Below are 10,000 nucleotides of genomic sequence, written 5' to 3' on the forward strand. Positions count from 1 at the left end.
GTAGGACTGACAATGTTTTGCCAATGTCACCTCGCACGTCACATGGCAACCTGTCGTCGTAAATCACACTCGAGGTCCTCCTGCATATGAACCATTCTTCCGGGTGCAGTTCGTTCCCCAGTTGTGGTGCGTTTCTGGGTCTCCAGTGTGCTCTTGATGACCCGCCTACCCTCTGCCCCTCTCAGGCACGTGGCTCCTGGCGACCATCCAGTTGTGAAAAACCAGCTCTGCCCTTTGACCTCTCGAGGGTAGGCGGGCATAGGGGAAGGGGGGTAGGAGCAGTAAGGGGGACAAGACGTCCTTAGGCCCTCCACCCCTGTTATTGATTCCTTCGACTCGCACACCTGGTCTGTTGCGAGTCCTGCTACTCCTTGCCTGATGAAAAGCATGCAATCCAAGAGCGGTACTTGAGTGCGGGTGCTCCAAATATACCTGGGAGGATTTTAGAGAACTGAACAGGCAGGGAGTTTGGCTGTTTATAGAGAGTTCATTTTCTGTCCATGGCTGGCGTTGATCCATACCCTTGTATCAGCTTTGGAAAATCCGGTTTTTTAATTAATTGTGAAATTATAATTTATAATGTTGCCTCTTGAAATATGTATTCATAGAGAGAAACATAAAAAAACAAACATAGAAAAGTACTGTATAAATGGAAAGATAGATAGATAAGTAAATAGATAGACAGATAGATAGATAGATTAGATAAATAGATAGATAGATAGATTGACTAGATAAATAGATAGATAGATTAGATAGATTGATAAATAGATAGAAAGATAGAGAAAAGAAAGAGAAAATTGGAGAAAGGAGAGAATGAAAAAGAAAATAAACGAGAAGAGCAGAAATATCCAAAAATATCGTATTCTTGCTATCAACAAAATATATCAAGACCCTGTAAAACACCAATAAATAATACCCACCCATAAACTTAGACCAAATGCATCAATACCATTTACGAATCACCGCTTGATATCTCCCTCACTTATCTGCTGTCTTCATTTCTTTTTTTTTTCTAACATTTAATGCAAAAGGCAAGGTTGTTCTCGCGCCCTCTCTCGCTCGAGGATTATACAAAAGTTGTCATTGGCGCCGGGTTTTATCCCCCAGGGCGCCGGGCTTGCCAAAGGCGCCGCTTAGGGAGGGGAAGTGGGACCCAGACCGGTGAAAGGGAGAAAGAGTGCGGGTGACGGAATACTGAATTCAGCATTAGTGAGAGAGAGAGAGAGAGAGAGAGAGAGAGAGAGAGAGAGAGAGAGAGAGAGAGAGAGAGAGAGAGAGAGAGAGAGAGATAAGGGGAGGGAGAAGGAGAAGGAGAAGGAGAAGGAGAAGGAGAAGGAGAAGGAGAAGGAGAAGGAGAAGGAGAAGAAGGAGAAAGAGAAGAAGGAGAGAGAAAAGAAGGAGAGATAGAAGACGGAGAAAGAGAAGAAGGAGAAAGAGAAGGAGAAAGAGAAGAAGGAGAAAGAGAAAAAGGAGAAAGAGAGGAAGGAGAAAGAGAAGAGGGAAAACGAGAAGAGGGAGAAAAAGAAGAGAGAGAAAGAGAGGAGGGAGAAAGAGAAGAGGGAGAAAGAGAAGAAGGAGACATAGAAGAAGGAGACATAGAAGAAGGAGAAAGAGAAGAAGGAGAAAGAGAATGAGAAAGAGAAGAAGGAGAAAGAGAAGAAGGAGAAAGAGAAGAAGGAGAGAGAGAAGAAGGAGAAAGAGAAGAAGGAGAAAGAGAAGAAGGAGAAAGAGAATGAGAAAGAGAAGAAGGAGAAAGAGAAGAAGGAGAAAGAGAAGAAGGAGAAAGAGAAGAAGGAGAAAGAGAAGAAGGAGAAAGAGAAGAAGGAGAAAGAGAAGAAGGAGAAAGAAAAGAAGGAGAAAGAGAAGAAGGAGAAAGAGAAGAAGGAGAAAGAGAAGAAGGAGAAAGAGAAGAAGGAGAAAGAGAAGAAGGAGAAAGAGAAGAAGGAGAAAGAGAAGAAGAAAGAGAGAGAGAGGGAGAAAGGGAGAAAGGGAGAAAGGGAGAGAGAGAGAGAGAGAGAGAGAGAGGGAGAGAGAGAGAGAGAGAGAAAGAAAGAGAAAGAGAGAGAGAGAGTGAGAGATGAAAGAGAGAGAGTGAGAGATGAGAGATAGAGAGAAAGAGATAGATAGACAGATACATATATATATATATATATATATATATATATATATATATAAATATATATATAGATAGATAGATAGAGAGATAGAGTGAGTGAGAGATGAGAGACAGACAGACACACACAGAGAGAGAGAGAGAGAGAGAGAGAGAGAGAGAGAGAGAGAGAGAGAGAGAGAGAGAGAGAGAGAGAGAGAGAGAGAGTGAGAGATAGATAGATAGATAGATAGATAGATAGAGAGAGAGAGAGGAGAGGAGAGAGAGGAGAGAGGAGAGAGGAGAGAAGAGAGAGGAGAGAGAGAAGAGAGAGTGAGAGAGAGAGAGAGATAGAGAGAGAGAGAGAGAGAGAGAGAGAGAGAGAGAGAGAGAGAGCGAGAGAGAGAGAGAGAGAGAGAGAGAGAGAGAGAGAGAGAGAGAGAGAGAGAGAGAGAGAGAGAGAGAGAGAGAGAGAGAGAAATAACAAAAATAGATACAAAGCGAGAGCGACGTCAGTGTTAAGGCATAGAGGAACTACAAATGGAAAGCCTCTGTAACTCATCAGCCGTGTTCCCGGGGCTTGCGGTGAGCGGTGTGCATACACGACTTTAAATAGACATACACTCACGCGTGCATACGTCCATCTTTAAGCCATCCGCCCACCCGGCCACGTACACGCCCACGAGAATGAGCATTAGCTAGTTCGCCTTCGCCTCCGCCCGCGCAACCACTCACCTTCCACGCGAACCATGAGGCCAAAACGCCCACTTTGGCATATACCTTCCACACGCCCCTCATGCCTTGCGTGGACGTTACCTCCTAATTTCCATATCAATATGAAGACGCACAGGTATATTCACTTATAGGCTCGCATGCACGTACACACGCACGCACACACACACACACACACACACACACACACACACACACACACACACACACACACACACACACACACAGACACACACACAGACACACACACACACACACACAGTTTCCTCTTCCAGCCGGAGACAACACAGCTCCAGATCCCACGCTTGCACCTGCCACGGTTATTGGCCTCAGAGTTACACGGTTATTGTATATGATAGCAGGTATTTTGAAAAAGGTGGCGAGGGGGAAGTGTTTCTCTGTATTTCTCTGAGCCGGGGTCGCAGGCTGGTATTTTTGTTTTATATATATGAGGTGCTATAAGGTATATGAGATAGTATGAAATGGAATACCTGAATGTTTGTCAAAGATTTATGTATTTGATGCTTCTTGTTGCAGTAATTATGGCAGTACTAATAGATGTTTTTATTGTCTCATTACTAAGATTGTATAATTTTAAAGAATTTTTAAGGCAAGGTTTGTTTTCGGTATAGCGGGCGTTCTGCAAGGTAATGATGATTTTAAACGTTAAAAGTTAAAATGAGTGACAGAAAAAGAGAAGAAAATAAAATAAAACAGAAGACAACAAGAAAAAGAAAAAAAAGAAAAAAGAATAAAAAAAAAAACTGCTGCCATCACGACCCATAGTTACCCCCCCCCCTCCCGTAGTCTATTATGAGTGAAGGATTTGTTTTTTATTTTTGTTATATCTATTTTTCTTTTATTTTTGTTTTGTGGTTAGGCCACTTTAGCTCCTCTGGTCCTTCTTGAGGTTGGCTCTTAATTGGTCTAATTATCCTTCCACTTCTAAAAGGCAATTTCAGGTCCTTTACGAAAGCTTCTGATAAACTTTTGACCTCTCGCAAAATAGCAATAGGGAGATAGAGTAATCACCTTTGTCGTGGCTTTTATTTTATATGTACATACACACACACACACACACACACACACACACACACACACATATATATATATATATATATATATATACATATGCATACACATATATATGTGTGTGTGTGTGCGTGTGTGTGTATGCATGCATGTATATAAATGTATGTATGTATATATATGTATATGTATATGTATATATAAATAAATTTTCATATATAGCCATGACATTTATTTTCATATGTATATGAGAAAATTATAGTCATCCTACCCACACTTACCCGTATCATTACATCAGTCGGAATGTTCCAATTACCTTCATCACACCCCGGCCGTCATCGCAAGCTCCTCTCGCCATCGCGTCGACCCCATCACAAAAAGGCCCCGCCCGTCGACCCTTAAATGGCGAACAGGTGATCGCCGTGTGGCTAAGGGACTCCAGGTTCTTGATGGATAGGCCGCGTTGGGTAATTTCCAAGATGGATGGATAAAGAGTGGGGCCATGGGTAATGCCCGGGCTAATGTGAAGAGTCATGGGTATGTTGCGTGGCTGAGGTGGTCGTAGGGGCTCTGCGAGAAGGAATTTAATGGGGGAAAAGAGAGAAAAGAATAGGTGGGGGAGTTTGTTTAGCAGCAGGGACTTGGCCCAAAAAAGGAAGGAACGGATTTGATTATTATTTATCTACGCGAATACATAACAACAAAGGAACCTAATTTCAGTGTAGGAAGGAATCCATGAACTAAAAAAAACCTCAGATATTTATATGACTTAAATAGAGATAAAAGTTTAGACCCTAGTCGCAAAGGAACATCAAAGGGATGCACGTTGATGATGAAATATTTTGTACACATTCCAGGTACGAATTGTTCACGAGACCGAAGGAGGACGAGCTGCGTCTTGTGAGGTGCGCCGCATAACCCACGTGAGTACAATGAGGAATATTCTCCTGAAAATTGGATCGAATTTGTAAACGTCCGAAGGAGCAAATGGCTACAATTTAGGCTAGTTAAAACTCGTACAGCATCAGCGTGATAAGTGGTTCACTATTTTACATATTTTCCCGCTGACAGAAAAAGAAGAATTGTTCAGATATGTGGGTTAATGAATGGATGGAATGTATCTCTAACAAAGAAGAGGCATGATGGATCGCCGCCGTTAAGAAAGCCTCGGCTGTCGGCAGATGCTTTAGGATATTGCCATAGTTCAGCTCGCTCCTAGTCATTGGTTGCCATGGAAAAACGCCAGGGATCGGAATAGGGTGGAGGGACGCTGGGAGGGAGAGGGAGAGAGGGAGGGAGAGCCAGTACGCCGTGTGATTTTGCAAGAGTTAAGTGACTGCCCATTGTAAGTGGACCTTTGCTGACCTCCGTTAATCGCCATCATTATCCTCATTGCCGTCCTCATCATCGGCATCATCAAGTCAAGAATTGAGAATAACGTCTGTTTGTCTAGGTAAAAACGCGCGGTAAACTTACTCAACCAACACATCACAACTACAAAACAAGAAATCAAGACACAAATCAAGACACATCACAACCTATAGTTTACAGCCGGAAAACAAATTAGGGTCGTGTCACAATCAGAAAAAAAGAACAAGAAAATTATAAAACACAAAATACAGCAAAACCGACACACAACAATAAGAAGACCTCACAAACACAAAACAAAATACCAAACACAGTTCGCTCACCAAACACAACCAACGGCCTATAATCCCAAACAACGAAACAACTGAACCACTTACAATCTTCAATCCACAAAACAACACAACAGCTTTCGGAACAAAAACAACCTACAACTATAAAACACAACCAGCAACTTACGAAACAACAAACCTACTAAAAAAACAATGAACAATAAAAAACAACTTACAGCCGCAAAATACAACAACCAAGTCACGAAACGACAAACCTACACAAACGAAGAACAAAAACAAACAAACAAACAAACAAACGAGCAAATCAACAACAAATACACCTTACAACTCACAAAACACAACGCAACCACCGGCTTACGAAACGGCAAACCGCAAGGCGAAACCGAACCAACCAAACGGTTTCGGATTCACGGATTCGCCGCTTCGTAATTGCGTTCCGGAGATCGAGATTGCCCAAGACAAACCAGTTTACTCACTCGGGAAGACTCATTAGAGTCACTTCATTCCAAAACCTCGCGGAATATTGTGTAATTAACTGCGACTAATTAGGTTACTCGCCGGGTGAAGCAACTTACGTAATTAAGCGCTGGATTTGCGATGTATTCATTATGTTGATAAAAGTTCTCGTGCGCTTTTGGATAAGCGAAGGGAAAAAGAAGAGAAGTTTGGCGTTTTTTTTTTTTTTTTTTTATACTTGGGTAATTATGGGATGTACGTTAGGGAAAGCATAATGCTATGAAGTTATGTGAAATGTCTCTAACAGTAAATGTCCTTTGAAGGCGCAACTATCCGGAAACTTTTCACGCACATGCACCCTTCCACATGATTATATGTGTGTATGTGTGTGTGTGTGTGTGTGTATGTGTGTGTGTGTGTGTGTGTGTGTGTGTGTGTGTGTGTGTGTGTGTGTGTGTGTGTGTGTGTGTGTGAGTGTGTGTATGTGTATGTGTGTGTGTGTACATGTGCGTGTGCGTGTATGTGTGTGTGTGTGTGTGTGTATCTCTGTATGTGTATATGTACGTGTGTATGTTTTCCTAGTATATGAATTTAGGTGTGTGTACATGTGTGTAAAAATAAGCTGTGTACAAACAGACTCCACATGTGAAGTCTGCGCCATAAATAGCCCCTCCTGTACTTGGATGAGAAAGCCAGACCAAACAAAACCGCAGGAAAATAGAAATGGACCATTAGAGGAGATATTTTCCAGATAACTCTCCAACATGCCATTTTTTTTTTGCGAATTTGGAACTAGACAAGACATCTACAATAACACATCAACCTATACCACTGCCTTCGTAGATTTAATCCCATGGTATCACACACAGACTCTGTTTGAAACAAGACGGAAATGTTTTATAAATTCATGGGTTGGACTGATCGTTGCTTATTCGAACTGCGTTTAGAGGGCGAATAGTTAGCGGCAAACAGTTTACGGATTGGACCTAAGAGTGCTGAGTGAGCCTACAGATAAAGCGTCAGTCCAACTCACTGTATATTTAGCTGAAGTTTTCGTTCTTTTCTGTAGATTATGAAACGGGTCTTTGCATCAGATTTGTAATTTTATGTAAAGCGTTACGATGGAGAGGATACTGTAATGAAGGTAATGATATGGGATTTGTTTTTTCTTATAAATTATTTAAATAGTAAAAGTATTAATATCATTACAGAGATTAACATATTATTCTATCGATATTGATAATGATGATAGTAATATAACCATATGTCTTTGGGTAAACTTACAATATTAATAACGAAAAAATACTAATATCACCAACAATAATGATAATCATGATTAATTATAGCAAAGATAATGATAAAAATACATTTCCAATGAAGGGTTTGTCATTATACGTTATCTTTAATTTTTATCAGTACTTTATTATGATTATGATAACTAACATTAACAACACTGACAGTATCGGCTGTAATGCTAATGATATTGTAACCAATGATATTTATAACGATGTAATACTAATAACCATGATAGTGACAGTTATGAAGACTATATTAGTGCTAATAAGGATGCACAGATAATGAAGGTATCACCCATTGCATAATAATACAGTGCAATTATGAAGGCGATATTAATAAAACCAACAACGGCATTTTTTATGCACACACACACACACACACACACACACACAGACAAACACACACACACACACACACACACACACACACACACACACACACACACACACACACACACACACACACACACACACACACACGCAAACACACACACACACACACACACACACGCACATAAACATCTACCCACACACAGTAATAAACAAAAAGTAAGGTACACTGCAGGCGAAATGACTCTCCCAGCCTGTTTAACTCTCCGTCAGCCCTGCTTTGATTAGCTCGGTCTTACTGGGACTGGCACTCCCGATCAGCGATTGCGAGGAGAGTGCCACTTCATTATTATTGCTGTTGTTGCTGATTCTGCTGTTTTTTGGTGTTGTTATCGGGGTTAATATCGCTGTTGTTCTTGTTAGTGTGACTGTCATTGATAGTATCATTATTATTGTTTTTGTTATTGTTATTAATCGCAGCGGGAGTATAACTGTTAATGTAATTATTAGTATTAGAACATTTATTGGCATTAAAACTTTTCTTCATTAGATGTAGCTTTGTGTTATCATAGATTTATTGTTTCACTTATTTTAGTATGCAAGAGGTACTGTTTATTCAATTAATTAATTATGGAAAAAGTTACTGATCAGTCGTGATGAAAATTTATAGCCCAGGGGCAGTTAATTAAGGAGTGGACGTGTGGACTAGGTTATGATTGGTGTGGATATTTTTTTTTTTTCTTTTTTAGATTAAAAAGGGTTGATGGTTACGAAAGGTGGATAGGTAGAACATCTGGGCAGACCAAGAATAGGAAAAATGTTAGCAGTTTAATAATTCATCAGTTCAGACGAACGGCTTTTTGTGGGTGTTTACTAATTATCAATGTTTTTCTTCGTCGTTAAAGTTGCCATTTCATAAATCATGTCATCTTAGAAATTATTATGCTTTTGAGACTTGTCACTTTCCTTGTTATTTATATGAACTCTTCAGGAGCATGCGCAGTGGGGGGGGGGGGGGGGGGGGGAGTACCACCAGATACTGCAATCTATCTTTCAGTGATTTATCGCTTGCAGATTTATCCCCGTCGTAAATTATCCTATAGTTAAAAAATAATAAAAACTAGAGATTAAAAGATGCACGTTTAATGGTTCGTAAAGCTGGCAGGTATATCGAAATTATGAACCTCAAGATGCATGTTAAGATTTTCGTCAGCGCCGACCATTCAGCGTCAGCATAAGAATATTAATGGTGTTTGAAAGCCAACGTCATTGGTGGCTTTGGTAAGGCCAGCCAGGTGACTTATGGCGCTGGGTCAGGGCGCTGCGTCGCCGCGAGCTGTCCGCTTTGCGTTTTAATGGTTTTGGGGTAAATTTGTCCCCAATACATCACGGAGAAGGAAGATGGCACGCTGACAGGCCCTTGAAATAGTCCCATTAGGGCGGGTGAGAGAGAGGGCGGCGCTGGGCGAGACTTGTGGGAATATTTGACTAAAAGAGAATGTACACACACACACACACACACACACACACACACACACACACACACACACACACACACACACACACATACATACACATACACACACACACACACAGATATATATATATATATATATATACATATATATATATATATATATATATATATATATATATATATATATATATATATATATATATATATACGCATACACATACACATATATATACATAAAATGATATATATATATATATATATACATAAACATATATATATATATACACATATACATATATATATGTGTATATATATGTTATAAATATGTCATATATATTTTTCTTTTTCTTTTATTCTTCATACTTTCCTTTTTTTTAACCAGGACAAAAACATTCAAGATGAAACAAAATCAACCACATTGATATGCAAATCTTGTTATCTGATATTATAATAGTCTACGTTGACCAGCGAATCCATCTCCTCTGTCTGAAGATTATACAGTCATCCGTCACGCGTCATTTACGGGTCCCTCCACCCCCTCCCCCTACCGACTCCTAGCTTCGCATATATATATATATGTGTGTGTGTGTGTGTGTGAGTGTATCTATGTATATATATATATATATATATATATACATACTTAGATAAATACAGATAGATAGATACAGATAGAGACAGATACTAGATAGAGATGGAGAAAAGATAAGTGATAGATAGATACAGATAGCGATAGATAATAGAAAGTAAGATTGATTGATAGATAGTAAATAAATAGATAGATAGATTGACTGATAGATTGAGACAGATAAAGAGAGAGTAAGGGAGAAAGGGAGAGAGAGAGAGAGAGAGAGAGAGAGAGAGAGAGAGAGAGAGAGAGAGAGAGAGAGAGAGAGAGAGAGAGAGAGAGAGAAAGAAAGAAAGAAAGAAAGAG

The 10,000-nt window shown here is 39.9% G+C and overlaps 1 protein-coding gene and 1 long non-coding RNA gene across 3 annotated transcripts in view; one reads left to right on the forward strand and one right to left on the reverse strand.

Moving 5' to 3' along the window:
• The window catches only part of LOC125034198 (fibrocystin-L-like), a gene marked incomplete in the record, with an annotated part of 1,068,345 nt that overhangs the window by 781,312 nt on the left and 277,033 nt on the right, over window positions 1-10,000 (reverse strand).
• The window catches only part of LOC125035514, a 77,038-nt gene that overhangs the window by 7,339 nt on the left and 59,699 nt on the right, over window positions 1-10,000 (forward strand). For both annotated transcript variants that reach the window (XR_007115810.1, XR_007115804.1), the window contains exon 2: window positions 4,711-4,776. This is a non-coding gene — a long non-coding RNA (uncharacterized LOC125035514). The remainder of the gene's footprint in view (window positions 1-4,710; window positions 4,777-10,000) is intronic.

Source organism: Penaeus chinensis, chromosome 2, assembly GCF_019202785.1.
Source record: "Penaeus chinensis breed Huanghai No. 1 chromosome 2, ASM1920278v2, whole genome shotgun sequence".
NCBI classification, from domain to species: Eukaryota; Metazoa; Arthropoda; class Malacostraca; order Decapoda; family Penaeidae; genus Penaeus; species Penaeus chinensis.